Raw genomic sequence first — 19,844 nt, 5'->3', positions numbered from 1 at the left:
ACACACCCTACAGGGTGGGGGTCCCCACTTGGGTGCCTGGCCAGTCTGGGTGAGGGGCTGAGGGCTGTTTTCAGGCTGGGACTGAAGCTCCCAACTGCTCCTTTTTTTCTTTTTTTTTTCTTTTCATTTTGAGCCAGCTTTAGCTCTGAGGCTCCAGCTCTTAGGCCTCCGCTCCTGAAAGCAGGTATCTGGTTTGTTTAGGTTCTACAATCGAAACTCTGTATCAACTCCAGGTCTGAGATCCCGGCTAGCTGAAAGCTGGTTTCTGGGGTTTTGTTTAGCTTCTATTTTTGTAACTATGTTTCAAACTGCCAGCTCAGAGGCCGGCAAGGCAGGCAGGGAACGTTGCAGTCCTCCGTCACTGAAGCAAGCAAGTCTCATGTTAGTTTCAAGCTGCCTGGATGCCGGCTGCCATCTTGGCTGGCAGTTAATTTGCATATCTCCCTGATTAGCCAATGGGAAGGGTAGCGGTCATATGCCAATTACCATGTTTCTCTTTTATTAGATAGGATAGTACAGGAAGTCCTGGCCACAGTAATCAGACAAGAAGAAGAAATAAAAGGCATCCAAATTGGAAAGGAGAAAGTAAAACCCTCATTATTTGCAGATGACATGATATTGTACATAGAAAATACTAAAGAATCCACCAAAAAACTACCAGATTTAATAAATGAATTTGACAATGGAGCAGGATACAAAATAAACACCCAAAAATCAATGGGTTTTTATACACCAATAATGAGTTCTCAGAAAGAGAAACTAAACAAATAATTTCATTTACCATTGCAAAAAAAATTAAGATATTTAGGAATAAACTTAACCAAAGAGGTAAATGACTTGTACTCAGAAAACTATAGGACGTTGAAAAAGAGATAGAAGAAGATATAAACAAGTGCAAGAATATTCCATGTTCATGGATTGGTAGAATCAACATACTACCCAAGGGAATCTATAGATTCAATGCAATCCCTATTAAAATACCAATGGCATATTTCACAGATCTAGAACGAACACTACAAAAATTTATATGGAAAAAAAAATGACCCTGAATAACTGCAGAAATCTTGAGAAAGAAGAATAAAGTTGCAGGGATCACAATACTAGATATCAGGTTATACTACAAAGTCATTGTAATCAAAACAGCCTGGTACTGGCACAAGAACAGGCATATAGATCAATGGAACAGATCAGAGACTCAGAAATCGACCAAGGCCATTATGCTCAATTAATATTTGACAAAGGAGACAAGGATATACAAAGGAGTCAAGACAGTCTCTTTAATAAAAGTTGGTTTGTTTAGATCAGCAATGTCATGTAGACTGGGATTTCTGGATCCTGTGGTATGAGGAGCTGGAAACTGAACCAGCTAGTGGGCAATGAGCCATGCCTGAGTAATGGAGCCCCAACAAAAATAAAAAAAATAAAAATAAAAAAAATAAAAATAAAAAAAAGTTGGTTTGGCTCAGTGGGTAGAGCATCAGCCTGTGAACTGAAGGGTCCTGGGTTTGATTCCAGTCAAGGGCACATGCCTGGGTTGTGGGCTCGATCCCCAGTGAGGGGTGTGCAGGATGATTCTCTCTCATCATTGATGTTTCTATCTCTTCCTCTCCCTTCCTCTCTGGAATCAATAAAAGATATTTTTACAAAATAGTGTTGGATAAGTTGGATAGATACATGCAAAAAAAAAAAAAATGAAACTAGACACCCAACTTATACCATACACAAGAATAAACTCAAAATGGATAAAAGACCTAAATGTAAGTCAGGAAACCATAAAAGTCCTAGAAGAAATCATAGGCAACAAAATCTCAGACATCTCTCATAGCAGTATGTTTACAGATACATCTCCCAGGGCAAAGGAAGTTAAGGAGAAAATAAATGGGACTATATCAAAATAAAAAGCTTCTGCACAGCAAAAGAAACCATCAACAACACAAAAAGGGAACCCACTGTATGGGAGAACATATTTGGCAATGATACATAGGATAAAGGGTTAATATCCAAAATATCTAGGGAAATCGTGCAACTTAATAAAAGTTTTTAATTGGAAGACCGTCAATCCAATTAAAAAATGAGCAAAGGACCTAAATTTTCTCCAAAGTGGACATACAGATGGCCAAAAGACATATGAAAAAATGCTCAAAGTCGCCCTAGCAGGTTTGGCTTTGTAGATAGAGTGCTGGCCTGCAGACAGAAGGGTCCCGGGTTTGATTCTGGTCAGGGGCACCAGCCTGGGTTGCAGGCTCAATCCCCAGTAGGGGGCATGCAGGAGGCAGCCAATCAGTGATTCTCATCATTGATGTTTCTATGTCTCCCTCTCCTTTCCTCTCTAAAATTAATAGGAAAAAAAATGCTCAAAGTCACTGATCATCAGAGAGATGAAAACTAAAATGACAATGAGGTATCACCCCACACTTGTCAGAATGGCTACCATCAACAGATCAACAAATGACAAGTGCTGGAGAGGATGTGGAGAAAAGGGAACCCTAGTACACTGCTGGTGGGAATGCAGACTGGTGCAACCATTATGGAAAACAGTATGAAGTTTCCTCAGAAAATTAAATATGGAACTGCCATTTGACCCAGTGATCCCACTTCTAGGAATATATCCTAAGAAACCTGAAACACCAATCAGAAAGAATTTATGCACCCCTGTGTTCATAGCAGCACAATTTACAATAGCTAAGATCTGGAAACAGTCCAAGTGCCCATCAGTAGATGAGTGGATAAAAAAGCTGTGGTACATTTATACCATGGACTACTCTGCAGAAATAAAAAAGAAGAATCTCTTACCCTTTGAAACAGCATGGAGGGACCTGGTGAGCATCAGTGAGCATCATGCTAAGTGACATAAGCCAGTCCAAGAAAGACAAGTATTGCATGATCTCACTCATATATGGAATCTAAGTAACAAAATAAACTAATGAACAGAGTGGATGCAGAAACATGGAAGCATGGAACAGTGTGCAGAATCTCGGAGTGAAGGCGGGGGATGGTGGGTGATTGCGAGGTAATCAAGTAAGACCATGTATGCAAATATGCATAACCCATGGGTGCAGACAGTGGTGATGGTGAGGGCCTGGGGTAGGGGGTGGGGATGGGCAAGAGGGGGCGATGGGGGAAAAAGGGGGACATATGTAATGCTTTCAACAATACAGATTTTTAAAAAAGAATGTGAAATATATAAGTAAAAATATTAAATTAAATTTGATAAATTAAAACTTCATTATAATAATTAATGTATTGAGTATTCTATTCTATTGAACTTAAAACACAGTTGATGCCCTAGCCAGTTTGGCTCAGTGGATAGAGTGTGAGCCTGTGGGCTAAAGGGTCCTGGGTTTGATTCTGATCAAGGGCACATGTCTGGGTTGTGGACTCCATCCCCAGTGGGGGATGTGTAGGAGGCAGCTTATCAATGATCCTCTCTCATCATTATTGTTTCTATCTCTCTCCCTCTCCCTCCCTCTCTGAAATCAATAAAAATATATTTAAAATAAATAAAATAAAACACAATTGTTCTAAAAACACAGATAAATAAAACAATTAGTTTATGTATTAATAAAAATGACAACAAATTATATGCCATTAATTATAAGATGCAAATCAATTTTAGAGATATGGAAACGTGAAAAATGTGTCTTAGAAACCATGATATATTGTATGTCAGACATTGTGCTGGACATACATAGTTATCTCTAACTCTCCAACAAATCTCATTATGGTCGTGACTATTTTACAAATGAGGCTTAAAGGGGTCTCATAGGGAAAGCATTTGCCAAGAACGTTTTCATTCATCAAAGAGGAAAGTTGGAGGTTCAAAGGTCACATATCATCAGAGTTCCAGCATAATGCTAACTGATGTGCTATTCCCATGACCTACTAGCACCTCAGGGGACACCAGTGTGTTTGCAAAGCTAAAACTTAAAGGAATTGTTGGACGTGTGCTACCAGTCATGGAGCTGTGCCTTGATTTGACTCAACACAGCAAACCTCATTCAGGTCTGGCAACTTAGATGGAACTTTGAATGGACAAGTTGTTAGATGCCCCTGATTACAAGGGAGAGTCCTAATTTATGCCCCTGAGCTAAGCAGTTGCTACAGGCAAAAGGTGCGCTGGTCACCCCGCTCAGGGTGTGTGCTCTGCATGCAACTACAGCGTCTCTCTCCTCTGTAAGAACAACGTTCCTTTGGGGGAGGCCTGGGTGATGGAGTGGGTTTCTGGGTTGTGGGTAACAGAAATCAAGGCTGGCTAACTTTAGCAAAGAAGCAACTTGGGGGGAAGGAAGAAGTTTACAGAATGGAAGGTAAAATGGAAAGAATCAGGCCTCAGAAATGTGTGGAGCGCTAGGAAGCAGAAGGTACACCAGCTGGAAGTTTCTTCATGACCCTGCCGTTGAGCTAAGTCACCTGGTGTTCAGATTCAGACGACCAGGACAGAGCCCTGATCGGCCCTGTTTGGATTTTGTGCCCTCCCTCTTGGTGCTGTAATCGACAGTTTCCCTAGGACTGCAGAGAGGAATGTTCCCTCCAAGTAAAAATCAGAACGGGAAACAGCACACTGGGGAAAGGCTTCTGGAAAGACAATAACAGACCCCCACACAGAGAGAGACTCCCTTTGGGGAGGAAGAGGAAAGGGCCCTGAAGAAACCTTTTCAGCACTAACCTGGAGGCTAATTCGAAGATTCATACTTGATAGGGAAATGGTTTTCAAGAATCATTTTTAATGAGTCTCACAGCAAGTAAATTGCAGTCTTAAGTGCTTGATGAGTTTTGGAACATTTGCAGCACCCAGAGCTCCCTCAGGGCCCCTCCCCGCACAAGGTGGCCACTCTTTTGGTCTTTATCTTGGTAAAGACATTATATAGGATAAAGAATGGTTAAGTAAAAAGGAAAAGAAAAGAATGTCCAGTTTAAGTTCATTATGCTCTTACCTGACAAACAACAGTCGTCTGGGTGGCTAGAGAACTAGTTTCCCAGTACAAATCTCAATGCTATTAAATTTCATAAGAAAAATGCTTAAGCATTTTGTCAGGAATGTTAATTTCTTTCCAGAAGGAGATTCCTGTAGTAAGATTTGGCCTCAGACCAGGTCTAGGGTGGTTTTCCCTTTACAGGGACAAGAGAGTGAAGCACGGAGGGGATCCGGAACTGAGCCCCATGCCCACCCTCGCTGCCCACAGCCGACGGCTTATGATAGGGAGACACTCCTCACTTGGCACTCCTAGATTGGGGTCCGGGGACCAGTGGTCAGTGTTTGATCTGTGGTGTTTGCTGTCCCCCTCCTCCACCTGTCCCAGGGGCAGAGAGGTGGACACACCAAGGGCTGGCAGGGTTTCAGCCCTTCCCCCCGCCCCCCCCCTCCCCGCCGCGCCCCTAAAGCTGTGGGGAGCCTGTGGGTCCAGGAGTTCTGACGCAACTTTCTGCTTCTCCTGCTCATTCGCTTCTCATCTGAGTGTCACCAGACAGCTGTGTGAAAGAACAAAGTTCAGTGACTTTGAGCATTTTTTCATATGTCTCTCAGCTATCTGTATGTCCACTTTGGAGAAGTGTCTATTTAGGTCCTTTGCTCATTTTTTAATTGGGATTGTTTGACGTTCAATTAAAGTTGAGCCCTATTACACAGCTGCCAGGTAATTATGGAGCTTGTAAGACTGTAAGAAACTCCTTGTTAAGTATCCCATTCAGTATGTATTAGTAGGGACAGACCTGAATTGCTCTAATGTTCTGGCAGAAATAGCTCTAGTGTCAAGGGGTCATTGGTTACAATTGACAGCTACCAGGTAGCACTAGCTTTAGCATCAAAGAGGAATTTATTACAATGATAAAGGGATGTCTGCAAGAATGTGAATCCCACTGAGCCCTGGGAAGGGTCTTGAGCTGGGAGCCAGAAAACCATTTGATTTCTCTGATTCTGATCTTTTCATTTTATATCACCTTCTTTTTCCAGTGGGCTTTCTCTCCTTCTGCAATCCCTCTCACAGACTGTGGCCACCCCAAGTTCTTTCTCCCTTGTTCCAGTCAGTCTCAGAGACTAATTCCAACAAAACAGTCAAATTAACAAATCAGGAATTTATGATGTCTCAGTTCAGATTCTCAAAAGAGCATCTGATTGGTCAAACCTGAGTTATCCGTCTTCCTCGGGCCCTGGTGTGGAGGCAGGAATGCACCCACTCCCAGCTGGTCAGGAATTCTTAGAAAATGGGATTAGGCAGAGACTCCAGCAACTGTTTTTCACTATGGGGGTATTTCCTTTTAGAAAACCCAGCATACAACTCACAAACAAACACAGTCCTTCGAGTCCTGAAACACCAGGACTGGATCAATGCCTCTGTTGACCTCAAGGACCAGTCCTCATTTAGCTTTAACCACCCCCGCCGCCCGCTCCCCCCATGCCTGGCAGGTATCCCCAATACATGGCTATTTCCGTACTTAAAAAATTCCTTTAAAAGCAACAAACTCTCCTAATACAGTGAAATCTTTGCATATCAACACTTATGTAAAGGTTAATGGAGAAATAAAATAGCTCAAAGAGGAACTGAAGAGGAGAAATATGGAATGCCCAAATGTTAGGGTGTGTGCCAACTGGTTATTAACCAGAAACTTGAATATAACACCTTCTCCTTCTTTTTTTATTATTTTATTTTTCTTGCATATAACAGCTGACTATAAACAACTTAAATGTCCATTTTCATGGCATGGAATAAATTGGATCTGTATGTGTCATAACAGACCTCAGAAACGTAATGTCGGAGTAGAAAAACAAGATGCAGGATGACATTGGTGCAATACAGTGATATTAAGGAAAACATATAAAAGACCATACTGTACATTGTTCATGGGTATATATACAAATATATATATATATGGAAGTATAGGACATGGATTGGAAGGACATACATCAAATTCATGATAATAGTTATAACCAGGGGAGGATGCTGGGGAAGGGATCTTTTTATTTGTAATGGTCTAATATTTTTAATGGAGTTTTAAAAGGACAACATAGTCATACCATTTCCTGTGTCACTTTTAATAAAGAGTACAGTATAGGAAAATAATGGGTGGTGAGACTACGGATGATTATTTTTTCTTTGTATTTTTTCTGTATTTTAAATAACTATATACATCAACATGGATAGGTATATTAAAATAATAGGAGGGTGAAAAACTAGTTAATTGCAGATAATGGTATGAAAATATTTATGTAAAAATCCATACTCAATAAAAACAAAACATCTATTTTCTACAGATACATCCGTATACCCATATGAATATACCCATGTGAATATACCCATGTGAATTCACAGCAAAAGACACAAAAGGACATATAAGCTGATAATAATGGTTACCTCTTCGGAGGGGCATAAAGTTTTAATATTTTGCAATAATTCACGCATTAATTGTGCCAGACCTTTGCGCCCCTGGGAGTGTGAGGGGGAGGAGGCCGGTTACTGCCGAATCCATCATTCCTCCTGAGATTCTTACCCGAACCTGGGTTAACCGAAGGTCGTCTGGTTAAACGCCCACTCAGAACAGATTCTTAACCTGCTTTACGCTCTAAAACCCGTTTGGAACAAGTCTGGGGTTAAATATCTGAGCAGATATTTTAACTACATGGCATATTCCCAGAACTGGAATTTCTGGATCCTATGGTAATTACGTTTTTAATAGTTGAGGAATGCCATGTTGTTCCCCACAGTTTTTCGAAATGTTTCTTTTACGCTCAGATAAAATACACATTATAGTAAAATTGCATCGCATTTTCTTATAAATGTATTTAGTAGCCCTCGGGGAGAGACCTGGCACATCTGGGTAGCGTGGCCGAGCGGTCTAAGGCGCTGGATTAAGGCTCCAGTCTCTTCGGGGGCGTGGGTTCGAATCCCACCGCTGCCAGGAGCTAGTCTTTTGCCGCTTCTCACGGGGCTGTTTTGCGCAGTTTGGCGGGAGCTAAAGCGCCCCCTGCCGCCAGGCGTGGCGGGGCGGGGAATGCGGCGGCGGCGCGGGGCGGGCCGAGCGCGCGGGGCGGGGCATTGTGGGTAAGAGGAAGTGGAAGCCCGGCCCGCTCCCCCCACGTGTCCGCCGGAGTTTCTCCAGCAACAACATGGCCGCTGCCTGAGCGGAGAGCCGGGCGCCGCCACCCTCAGACCTCGGGACCCTGGGCCGCCGCCGCCGCCTGCGCGGCCGCGTCGAGGTGAGTGAGGAGGGCCCGCGCCCGCGCGTGAGCTGCCCTCGCGGCGGGGCCCGGCCTGGGCTGCTGGGGAGCCGGGAGGCCGCGCTGCGCCCACGGGCCGGGGCCGCCGGGGGGACGCAGCCTGCTTCGGGGGACCCCGCCGGCCGCGCTCTCCGGCCTCCGCCCGAGAGTCGGAGGCCGCGGCCGCCGGTGACTCAGGGCCCAGCCGCCTGGCGCGCCCTCCCGAGCCTCCTGCCGGAGCGCCTGTCCGGAGGCGGCCGGAGTCCCGCCGGCGTGGCGTGGCTGCGTGGGGGCCTGGCCGCCGCGAGGGGGGCGAAACCCATTGGGCCGAGCGGCCCGGAGGGCAGCGGGAGGGCACCGGTCTGCCGGCGGCAGCCGACCCGCCCTGCGCGCTCGGCCCGGCCTCCGCGCTCTCTCGGGCCGTGGCCGGCGTTCACGGGGCCCGCGGTGACCGGTCGGCGAGGCCGCGTCGGTGAGCGTCGCCCAGCCCGTCAGGGTAGCCGGCCGCCTGCCCTGTGCTCCCGTCGGCGCCGGGCAGGAAGCGAGGCGTCAGCAGCGGCCCCGCTCTCACCTGTGAAATGGGCTCACGGACCTCTCTGCCCCGGGGTGGGAGGCCGACCCCCCGGCGAGGGGAGAAAAGATGGCCGAGCGGAGATAGGCGCCCAGGGCACGCTCATCCCGGTGTTCAGCCCGCGGCGCGTCCTCGGAGGCCTGTGCTTTCCTCCCCGTTTCGGGGGTGAAAAGGGTGGCGGGCGCCGGCACCTCGCGGGTCCCGCGGCCGCGGCGCTGAGCGGGAGACGCGGGGCTTGAACCTGCGCGGCGCGGCGCCGGAGTCCGGGCCCTTGCCCGCTGCGCCGTCCTGCCGGCTCCTCGGCGGGCGCGGGGCCGGAGCTAAGGATGCGAAGGCGCTGTGACATCGGCCGGAACGGCTTCGGTACGGCTGCCGTCCCCCGGCGCCCTGACCTTGCAAGTTATTCCCTCTCTGAGCCCCGGTCTCCTCGTCTCCTGTTTGGAGACGAGGAATCTTGACTTCGGAGATGAAATGAGAAAAGATGTGAAGTCCTCAGAGAAGGGGCTGATGCTCACTTAGGGCTAATTCTTCAAAAGAATTTTTTTGATTGATTGGTATTAGAAAAGGGGGCAGGAGGGAGGGAGGGAGGGAGGGAAAAAAGCGTGGATTTGTTGTTCCACTTAGGCGTGCGTTCATTGGTTGACTCTTGTACGTGACCTGGAGTGACCTGGCGCCTGGGGACCAGGCTCTCACCCGCCGAGACCAGCTCCCTGGCCAGGGCCCTGCTGCTTGTCCCCCCGGCCAACGCTGCCTTCAACGGTGGAAACCAGTGACTCGGAAAAGGGAGCCGCCTGGCTTAGGGGCATAGAGCCAGCTAGAAGCCAGGCCTTGGGACTTGCCTGGGGCTCTTTCCCCTGCACTCCATTCATTGTCTTCTGTCCCCTGAGACCTCTCTCCTCCCTCCAGCAGCTGGAGAGCGCTTGAGATGGCTTCTGCTTTTCTGATCGGCTGGCAGGTTGGATTCAGGTGCAGCATAGGTACACCCAACCCGCCTTCTGGGGCTCCTCTGCTCTGTCCCTCTCCTCCACCTGTGTCCCTGTCCCTTTCACTGCGGGGACGCTTCCTGCACCCAGGGCCATGGAGCCACTGCCACAGCACCCTTCCCTGCGAGGCCCGGGTGGCCACTGCTGATGTGGCACAGCTTGGCTTTCCTGGTGGCCGGAAGGAAGCGTGCTCCCGCCTGGGCCACAGCCTGTCTGTTCTCATGCGCACAGGAGTCCCGCCCTCTGGCTGGGGCTGAGTTAGGCTCACTGGGTTGAGGTTCTATGACCACCTGACTCCATGTGCTCATTCACTCACTCATTCTTTGTACTATATTGTGTATACTTCATGCCAGGCACTGTCCTAGGTGTTGAGAGGTCAGTGTAAATTGAGAGAGAGAAAGAATAATCCCGTTCACAACTTGATTAAATAAATGTGATTATCTTCACTTGCTGGTTGAAGCACTGAGTGGCCCTGATGGAGCTTAGACTCTAGTGCAGCGGTTCTCAACGATCTTTTCACAGGGGTCGCCTAAGACCATCCCGCATATCAGATATTTACATTACAATTCATAACAGTAGTAATATTACAGTTGTGAAATAACAATGAAAATAATTTTATGGTTGGGTCACAACATGAGGAACTGTATTTAAAGGGCCAGAAGGTTGAGATCCGCTGCAGTGCAAATGTAGACAACACATAAGCAAATAGGCGAAGTAGTTCCAGGTTGTCGGAAGAACCACAAAGGAAATAGAACAGGGAGAGGTGGTAGTGACCTGTAAGGGATTTGGGATGGGGTGGTCAGAGAACCAAGCTTCTCCTGGAAGGGGTGGTGGTGATATCTAATGAAAAGGCGCCAGGCCTGAGAAGACCCGGGAACACATGATGTGCAAAGGTCCTGAGGCAGGCTGGGCTGGCAGGTCCAGTGAGTGGATGATGAAAGGCAGGGGCCGTGGAAGGAAGTTTGGATTTTGTTCTGTGTGACAGTTAAGGGTTGTCAGCAGGAAGAGGATGTGATTTACAAGGACAGCTCTGGCTGTTTCTAGGAGAATTGGAGGCAGGAAGGAGGGGCTACAGGAAAATTTGCTGAAGCAGTACTCTTCAAATTGCAGTTCAAGACCAGATAATAGAGGGATGTAACATCAACTTGGGATATTAACCAGCATTTTTTTAAATTTTGCTTTTTTGTTTGTTTGTTCATCCTCACCAGAGGATTTTTCTTCATTGATTTTTAGAAATAAGGAGGAAGGGAAAAAGAAACATCAATGTGAGAGAGACACATTGATTGGTTGCCTCCACACTTGTCCTGACCAGGCCGGTGATCCAACCTGCCATTGACAGAGAATCTAACAGAGACGCCTGGGTACTGGGGCCAATACTCTGACCGCTGAGCCACACCGGCCAGCATTTTTCATTTTAATGAGCGAGGGTAGAGAGTATCTCTGCCTCACATAGAGTAGACAGTTATGGTTGTGAAACCTTGTTTTTATGTGATTGTATCTTCTGGGTCGTTTATATGAAATGGATTTTTTAAAAATTCTTGTTGAAAGTTTTACATATGTCTCCTTTTTCCCCCATTGACCTCTCCCCACCAGTCCCCCCCTCCCCCTCCGCCAGCACATGGCCCTACCCCCTTATTGTCTGTGTCCATTGGTCATGCTCGTATGCATGGATATAAGTCCTTTGGTCGATCTCTTACCCCCACCCCCACCACCCCAATGGATTTCTTACTGTGGGTCTTAGGCTGAAAACTGAAAGCCACTGAGTTGGATGGGATGGTGGGTAACAGGAGGTGAACATCCCTGTTTTTTTTTTTTTTAATCTTCACCTGAGGATATGTTTCCATTGATTTTTAGAGAGAGTGGAAGAGAGAGGGAACGACAGAGAAATATCACTGTGAGAGAAACGCATTTATTGATTGCCTCCTGCATGAGTCCTGACCAGGGCCCGGGCCGGGGAGGAGCCTGCAACCAAGGTATGTGCCCTTGACCAAATTCTAACCCGGAACCCTTAGGTCCGCAGGCCAACACTGTCCACTGAGCCAAACCGCCTAGGGCGAAAACCCCTGTTCTGATCCAGTCAGATGTCCTGTCTGAAGGGAGGAGCTCCTCTGACTAGGGAGAGGCCTGCAGAGCCCAACAATGGCAGAGAAATTGGGAAGGATTGCATCTTGAGAGCTGCCCAGGCCACACCTAGGAGTCCCAGTTTCTCGGGTGTCCACAGAGCCAGCTGGAGAGGAAGGAGATGCTTGCCATCTGTGGCCCTTGGCAGCCGGTGCAGATTAGTGGGGTCTTTGGTTCTCCCATCCAGACCCTCTGTCTGGTCTTAGAAGGCACCTAAAGCTGTGCGTTTGGGCTACTGGTTCTCACTCCGTCTTCCTTCTCCAGCTTGTCACAGTGGCCTGTTTCCCGCTCGTCTGGCTTTTTACTCCACCAAGATCGACTTCTACTCAGAAGCTCTTGGGAGCTCCTTATTGAATAACATCCCTGTGATTCGTTTATTTAGACAACAAATATGTGTGGAGTGCCCTTGCCTGGCATCTAACCCAAGACCTTTCCGTCTGTGGAGCTGACGCTGTATCCACTGAGCCAAACCAGCTAGGGCTGTATCTTTTAAAATATATATATGTGTATATATATATGTATATATATATATGTTTTAATTTTTTTATTGATTTCAGAGAGGAGGGGAGAGAGAGAGAGAGAAACATCAATGATGCCAGAGAATTATTGATTGGCTACCTCCTGCATGCCCCCCCACTGGGGATCGAGCCCGCAACCCGGGCATATGCCCTTGACTGGAATCGAACCTGGGACCCTTCAGTTCGCAGGTTCCACCGAGACAAACTGGTTAGCGCCTGGCCGGGCTTTAATATATTTTTTATTGAATTCAGAAAGGAAGGGACATGGAGAGAGAGAAATATCAATGGTGAAAGGGAATCATTGATTGGCTGCCTCCGGCACACCCCCTAGTGGGGGTTGAGGCTACCGCCTGAGCATGTGCCCTGACCAGGAATCAAACTGAACTCCTGATTCATAGGTTGACACTCAACCACTGAACCACACTGGCCAGGTGTATATATCTTTTTGAATTAGTGTTTCGAATTTCTTTGGATAAATACACAGAAGGTGGGATTGCTGAGTCATATGGTAATTCTATTTTCAATTTTTTTAGGGTAAAGGGCCTCCAAACTGGTCTCCATAGTGGCTGTGCCAATTTGCAGTGCCTTCGACAGTGCATGAGGGTTCCCTTTTCTCCACATCCTGGCCAACACTTAATTGTTGATTTATTGATGACAGCCATTCTCATTGGTCTGAAGTGCATTCTCATTGTGGTTTTAATTTGCATTTCTCTGATAATCAGTCACATTGAGTATCCTTTCATAAGTCTATTGGCTATTTGTATGTCCTCTTTGGAAAAATGTCTATTCAGGTACTCTGCCCATATTTATTTTTAATTCGGTTTGTTTGAAGTCTAGATGTTTGTTTTTTTTATTTTTTTAAATCTTTATTATTGAAAGTATCCCATATGTCCCTCTTTCTCTCCCCACCCCACCCCCATTGACCTCTTCTAGCCTTCCCCTGTCCCTCACCCTGTTTGTTTTTTGGTATTAAGTTTGTATGAGTTCTTTTTTTATTTTTTATTTTTTACACCAACTGTTTTTATTACTGAGTTTCGAAACCTTTCACAAGATGATAAACAAGAAAAAAAGGGGAGAAAAAAACCAACAACGTGAAAACCACAGCTGATGTAATTCCCCATTGTTCCCAGTCAGCTCCAAACCCACTGTGTGCAAAACCCACTCCCGTGCACCTAAACCAGGCTCGGACATTCCTATTTTTTTACTACATGAATTTTATCCATGGCTTTAGTCTTTTCTTCTTTTTTAAAAAATATATTTTTATTGATATCTGAGAGGAAGGGAGAGGGATAGAGAGATAGAAACATCAATAATGAGAGATAATCATTGATTGGCTGCCTCCTGCACGCCCCCTACTGGGGGGGGGATTGAGCTCACAACCGGGCATGTGCCTTTGGTCCTAATGGAACCTTTATCTATAGGCTGATGCTCTATTCACTGAGCCAAACCAGCTAGGGCAGGCTTGGAAATTCTTTATTCTAGTTGTAGTAGCTTATGATTCAGGTGCAGCCAAACAAGCTCCAGGACAGACTACACAGACTTTACCGTGTGGGCTTGGAGTTGCAAATATGGAACTAAAATCTATACCAAACTGATAGAGAGCACAGACCCAGGGCGGAGCCTGGGAACTCGCCTGTCAGTCTTGCCTCCTAAAGTGCCCTCTTATGTACCGACCAGTCAGACGAAGATGCAGAGCTCTGTGATTAGTTTAAATTATACACCCTGTAGGTTGTATGAGTTCGTTTTGGATATTAACCTCTTATTGGATATATCATTAGCAAATGTCTTTTTCCATTGGGTAGGCTGTTTTTTTGTTTTATTGATGGTTTCATTTACTGTGCAAAAGTTTTTTAATTCAATGTAATCTCATTTGTTTACTTTTTCTTTTGTTTCCTTTGCCTGAGGAGGCATAGCCAAAAAAATATTACTAAGAGTGATGTCCAACAGTTCACTGCCTATGTTTTCTTCTAGGAGTTTTATGGTTTGAGGTCTTACATTTAAGTCTTCGATCCATTTTGAATTTATTCTTGTATATGGTGTACGAAGGTAGTCCAGTTTCATTCTTTTGCATGTGTCTGTTTAATTTTCCCAACACCATTTATTGAAGAATCTGTCTTTATCTCATTGTATATTCTTCAGACGAGATCGGGCGCGTTCAGGGTGGTGTGGCCGTAGACTCATTGTATATTCTTGCCTCCTGAGTCATAGATTACTTGACCATATAGGCATGGGTTTATTTCTGGAGTCTCTGTTCTATTCCATTGATCTGTGTGTCTCTTTTTATAGCAGTCTATGCTGTTTTGATTACTGTTGCTTGGTAGTATAGTTTGATATCAGGTGGCATGATACCTCCAACTTTGTTCTTTCTCAAGATTGCTGTGGGTATCTAGGGTCTTCTGTGGTCCTATATAAATTTTTGGATTATTTGTCCTAGCTCTGTGAAAAACGCCAGTGGTATTTTTTTCTTTTTTAATTCTTACCTGGGGATATTTTTTTCATTGATTTTCCCCCCCACTTAGAGTGAAAAGGAGGGTGGAGTAGGAGAGAAAGAAGGAAGAGGAGGGGAGAGAGAAACATCAGTGTGAGAAGAGACATATTGATTGTCCTGCTCTAACCACTGGGCTAAACTGGCCAGGCATTTGATAGTAACTGCATTGAATCTATGGATTGCTTTAGGTAGTATGTACATTTGTAGTATGGACATTTTATTGTTAAATTCTTCCTATCCATGAGCACGGTATATACTTTTGTTTAATTGTTGTCTTTTATTTCCTATTTATTTATTGTATCCTTACCCAAGGATATTTTTTCTATTGATTTTTAGAGAGAGTGGACGGGAAGGAGGAGGGGAGAGAGAAACATCAGTGTGAGAGAGACATATGGATTGGTTGCCTCCTGTATATGCCCAGGATCCAGCTGCAACTGAGGTACATGACCTTGACCGGAATCAAACCTGGGACCCTTCAGTCCGCAGGCTGATGCTCTGTCCATTGAGCCAAACCGGCCAGGGCTGTAATGTCTTTATCTTGTTTTGTAATCAGGTTAATGCTGGCCTCTTAAGGTGAGCTCGGGAGCTTCCCTCCTCTTCAGTTTTCTGGAATAGTTTGAGAAGGGTAGGTGTTCGTTTTTCTTTGAATGTTTGGTAAAATTTCTAAAGCCATCTGGTCCAGGACATTTGTGGGGAGTTTCCTTTTATTACTGATTTGATTTTGTCAGTAATAGTTATCAGTCTGTTTACATTTTCTGTTCTTGTTTGTAGTATTTACTTATAATCCTTTTCATTTCTGTGATGTCAATCTTCATGTCTCCTCTGTCATTTCTGATTTTATTCATTTGGATCTCCTCTCTTTTTTTCCTGGATGAGTCTGGTAAAGGTTTATCAATTTTGTTTATCTTTTCTAAGAACTAGCTCTTGGTTTCTTTGATCTTTTGTATTTTTTTAGGCTATTCCATTTATTTCTACTCTGATCTTTATTATTTCCTTCCTTCCACTCACTTTGGGCCTTGTTTCTTTTTTTTTTTAGGTTCTTTTTTTTCTTTTTCTTTTTTTAATATATTTTTTATTGATTAAGATATTACATATGTGTCCTTGTCCCCACGTTACCCTCTACCCCCCCCACCCTTTTTTTAGGTTCTTTAGGTGCATGGTTAGATTGTTTATTTGAGATTTTTCTTTTTTCTTGAAGTAGGCTATGGATTTTCCTTTTAGAATTGCCTTGGCGGTGTCCCATAAGTGTAGGTTGTCATATTTTCATTTGTCTCAAGGTATCTTTTGATGTCCTCCTTGATGTTGTTAACCTATTCATTGTTTAGCATTTTGTTATTTAGCCTCTATGTGTTTGTGTGTTTTTCAGTTTTCTTGTAATTGATTTCTAGTTTCATACAATTGTGATTGGAGAAGGTGCTTGATATAATTTTAGTAGTCTTATATTTATTGAGACATGTTTTGTGGCCTAATATATGGTCTATTGTGGAAAATGTTTCAGGTGCACTTAAATGTATATTCTGCTACTTTTGGGTGAAATGTCCTAAAAATATCAATTAAGTCCATTTTGCCTAATGTGTAATTTAAGGCCACTGTTTCCCTGTTGATTTTCTGTCTGAATGATCTATCCATGATGTCATTGGGTCTTAAAGTCCCCTCATGTGACTGTGTTACTGTTGGTCTCTCCCTTTGTATCTGTCAGTATTTTATATATTTGGGTGCTTCCCGTTGGGTGCATATATGTTTATGAGAGTTATGTCCTCTTGTTGTTTTGATCCCTTTATCATTGTGAAATACCTTTTGTCTCTTGTTACAGTCCTTGTTTTAAAGTCAGTTTTGTCTGATATATGTATTGCTGCCATAGCTTTTTTTATTTTTCATTTGTATGAAACATCTTTTTCCTTCTGCTGTGTCTTTTGATCTGAAGTGGTTCTCTTACAGGTAGCGTGTTTGGGTCTTGGTTTTTATTTTTATCTGTTCAGCCACCCTATGTCTTTTGATTGTAGCATTTAGTCCATTACATTTAAAATAAATATTGATAGGTACATTTAAAATAATTATTGATTGTTTTCCAATTGTGTCATTCTTCTCTGTTCTTTTCATATTCTCTTACTCTCTCTTATATGTTGACTGGTAGCCCAGTGCACGAAATTTGTGCGGGGTAGGGGGGAGTGGGCCCCTCAGTCTGGCCTGCACACTCTCCGATCTGGGACCCCTCGGGAAATGTTCGACTGCCTGCTTGTGCCCACACTTTTTTTTTTTTTTAAGAACCAGTTTTGCCTCTGACTTTTTATTGATTTTTTTTTTTAACAGAAAGGAAGGGAGAGGGATAGAGAGTTAGAACGATGAGAGAGAAACATCGATTCAGCTGCCTCCTGCACACCCCCTACTGGGGATGTACCCACAGCCAAGGTACATGCCCGGGGCCGGAATTGAACCTGGGACCCTTTAGTCCGCAGGCCAACGCTCTCTCTACTGAGCCAAACCGGTTAGGGTGCGCCCACACTTTTAACAGATGACAGCTCCATTGTTGTTTCTTTCCTTTCATGCTTAAACCCATTGGAATTAGTAGGTATTCAAAGTGTGTATACACCCTGTATATCTCTAGTCAGTAGTGAAAGGAACCAACAGTGGGTTTGTAACCCCCAGACAGGGAACCTCGCTCACTCCCCGCATGTCTCCCCACTCCACTTTCCACTTTCGCAGGCAGTCCTGTCACCCGTTGCCCAGCAGGAGTGCGCTAGGCCCCACGTGAGCGAGGGTCAATCAGGGCGGCCTTCGCTCATGGGCGCCGGCACCCCAAGTGCACATTCCTCCTCTGCAGTCGCCCCGACTATCCCACTGTTTCACTGAGAGGACGGAACTCCTCGCCGCCTCTGGGTTCCTGATCTTGAACGCTGACCAAAGGCACCTCAGTGAGGGCTGCTCACACCCACTAGGTGTGTCTGTCTACACCTGCTCCCGCCTCAGCACCTGCATTAGCACTGGCCTCTGCAGGAACAGGGCATCACCACTGCGCCCTCTCACTGTCATCTCACAGGCACCCACCTTCAGCACCCAGAACACCCAGACACTCTCCAAAGGATGTGAACGTGTTGGAGAGGACCTGCACACGTCCTGTGGGGCACGTGGTCATGCTGGGGTTGATGGAAGTGCGGCGGAGGGGTGGGGGGAACTTGCACGTACCTTGGTCCAGGACTGTTGCAGGCATGCAAGGGTGACAGTGTGTTGGGGGACGTTCGCACGCCAGGGCAGGAGGAGAGGATGTGTGCACCGGAAGCCTATGACTTCGCAGATCTGCAAACCCCCGTGGTGCGGCCAGGAGGATGTCAGTCTGGCCCACCACGGTGGCTGTCCCTGTGATTGCGCACTTTCTGGGCCAGGAGGCAGGACTTGCGCAGCCACTCCTCAGCACTGATGGCCTGCAGGTGCTACTTCAGGTTGTCCTGCAGGCCCCGCTTGGTGCACTCACGGCTGCCACCACCACCATATGGGGAGTACAGGCCGCCCTCCGCCAGCCCGCCTCCCCTGCACAGAGGCTCTCTGGGAGTGCTGCCCAGAGGCCCAGAGAGGCCTGGGTGGGGCGGGACGCCGGCACGCGCTGCTCACCAGCCCGGAGTGGCCGGTGCAGGGTGGGGTGAGACGCCTGCCCACAGCTGCTTGGTGCCTGTGCACGTGCGCACTGCCCACAGGCCCACCATCTTCGTCGGGTTAATTTGCATACTCGCTCCTGATTGGCTGGTGAGCATAGTGGAGGGGCGGCCAATTTACATGTTTCTCTTCTATTATATAGGATGACTTTCTGTAGATTTGTGTTTGGATTCCTTTCTCTTTATTTCTTGTATATCTCTTACAGATTTTTGGCTTGAGGTTATGTCATGCTTCATATATGCCAAGCTATGTTTATAGCAGCCTATTTTAAGTTGACAGTCCCTTAGGTTCACACACATTCTAAAATCACTACAATTTTTACACTCCCTTTCTTTGTTTATGCTTTGGTCATTATTTTTTAGCTTCTATTGTGTGTTTCTCTTAATTTATTGTAATTACACATGACTGTACTACTTTTGTCTTTTAATCTTTGTACTAGGTTTATAGTTGGTTGGACCACTGATTTTACTGTGTTTGCCTTTGTCAGTGGGCATTTTTCTATATTTTCTTACTTGTATTTTTTATCTTTTCTACTTAACGAAGTTCCTTTAACATTTCTTGTGATACTGGTTTAATGGTGATGAACTTCAGTTTTTTCTTATCAGGGAAGCTCTTTATCTGTCTTTTGATTCTAGCCTTGCTGGGTAGAGTAATCTTGGTAGTAGGTCTTTGCTTTTCATCACTTTGAATATTTCATGCCAATCCCTTCTGGCCTGAGATGTTTCTGTTTAGAAATCAGCTGACAGTCTTATGGGAGTTCCTTTAACTGCTTTTCTCTTTCCTCTTTTAAGATTCTCTCCTTGTTTTTAACCTTTGGCATTTTAATTATGATGTATCCTGGTGTGGACTCATCCTGTTTGAGTCTCTGTGCTTCCTGGGCTTGTATGTTTGTATGTTTACTTTGCCAGGTTAGGGGAGTTTTCTGTCATTATTTGTTCAAATAGAAGTTTTCAATCCCTTTCTCTTTTTCTAAGAGCTGTATGATGTGAATTTTGTTTCTCTTGTTGTGGTTCCCTTAAACTATCCTCATTTTTTTTAAAAAAAATTCTTTTTTCTTTTTGCTGTTTTAATTGGTATTTTCTACTACTTTGTCTTCCAAAGGTATTTGATTTGATTCTCTGCTTCATCTAATCTGTTGGTTCCTGCTAGTGCAGTGATTCTCAACCTTCTGGCCCTTTAAATACAGTTCCTCGTGTTGTGACCCAACCATAAAATTATTTTCGTTGCTACTTCATAACTGTAATGTTGCTACTGTTATGAATCGTAATGTAAATATGATATGCAGGATGGTCTTAGGCGACCCCTGTGAAAGGGTCGTTCGACC

At 45.3% G+C, this 19,844-nt stretch overlaps 1 protein-coding gene and 1 non-coding gene across 6 annotated transcripts in view; both read left to right on the top strand.

Annotated features, from left to right (window-relative positions):
- The first annotated feature begins 7,811 nt into the window (after positions 1 to 7,811).
- Positions 7,812 to 7,893, top strand: TRNAL-AAG. Its single transcript has one exon. It is a non-coding gene; the product is annotated as a tRNA-Leu (tRNA).
- Positions 7,894 to 8,049: 156 nt separating this feature from the next.
- POLR3E (RNA polymerase III subunit E) overlaps positions 8,050 to 19,844 on the top strand; it is a 38,180-nt gene continuing 26,385 nt past the window's right edge. For 2 of the 5 annotated variants that reach the window (XM_036308551.1, XM_036308546.1), the window contains exon 1: positions 8,050 to 8,191. The gene's annotated coding sequence lies outside the window, so the exon portion shown is untranslated. Of the gene's footprint in view, positions 8,192 to 11,696; positions 11,719 to 19,844 lie in introns of those variants that run through there. The other 3 variants (XM_036308547.1, XM_036308549.1, XM_036308550.1) reach the window with 3 other exon arrangements.

This window comes from Myotis myotis, unplaced genomic scaffold (genome assembly GCF_014108235.1).
Source record: "Myotis myotis isolate mMyoMyo1 unplaced genomic scaffold, mMyoMyo1.p scaffold_m19_p_5, whole genome shotgun sequence".
In the NCBI taxonomy this organism is placed as follows: Eukaryota; Metazoa; Chordata; class Mammalia; order Chiroptera; family Vespertilionidae; genus Myotis; species Myotis myotis.
The sequence above is the reverse complement of the archived record's forward strand: the minus strand, read 5'-3'. Positions and strand labels throughout refer to the sequence as shown.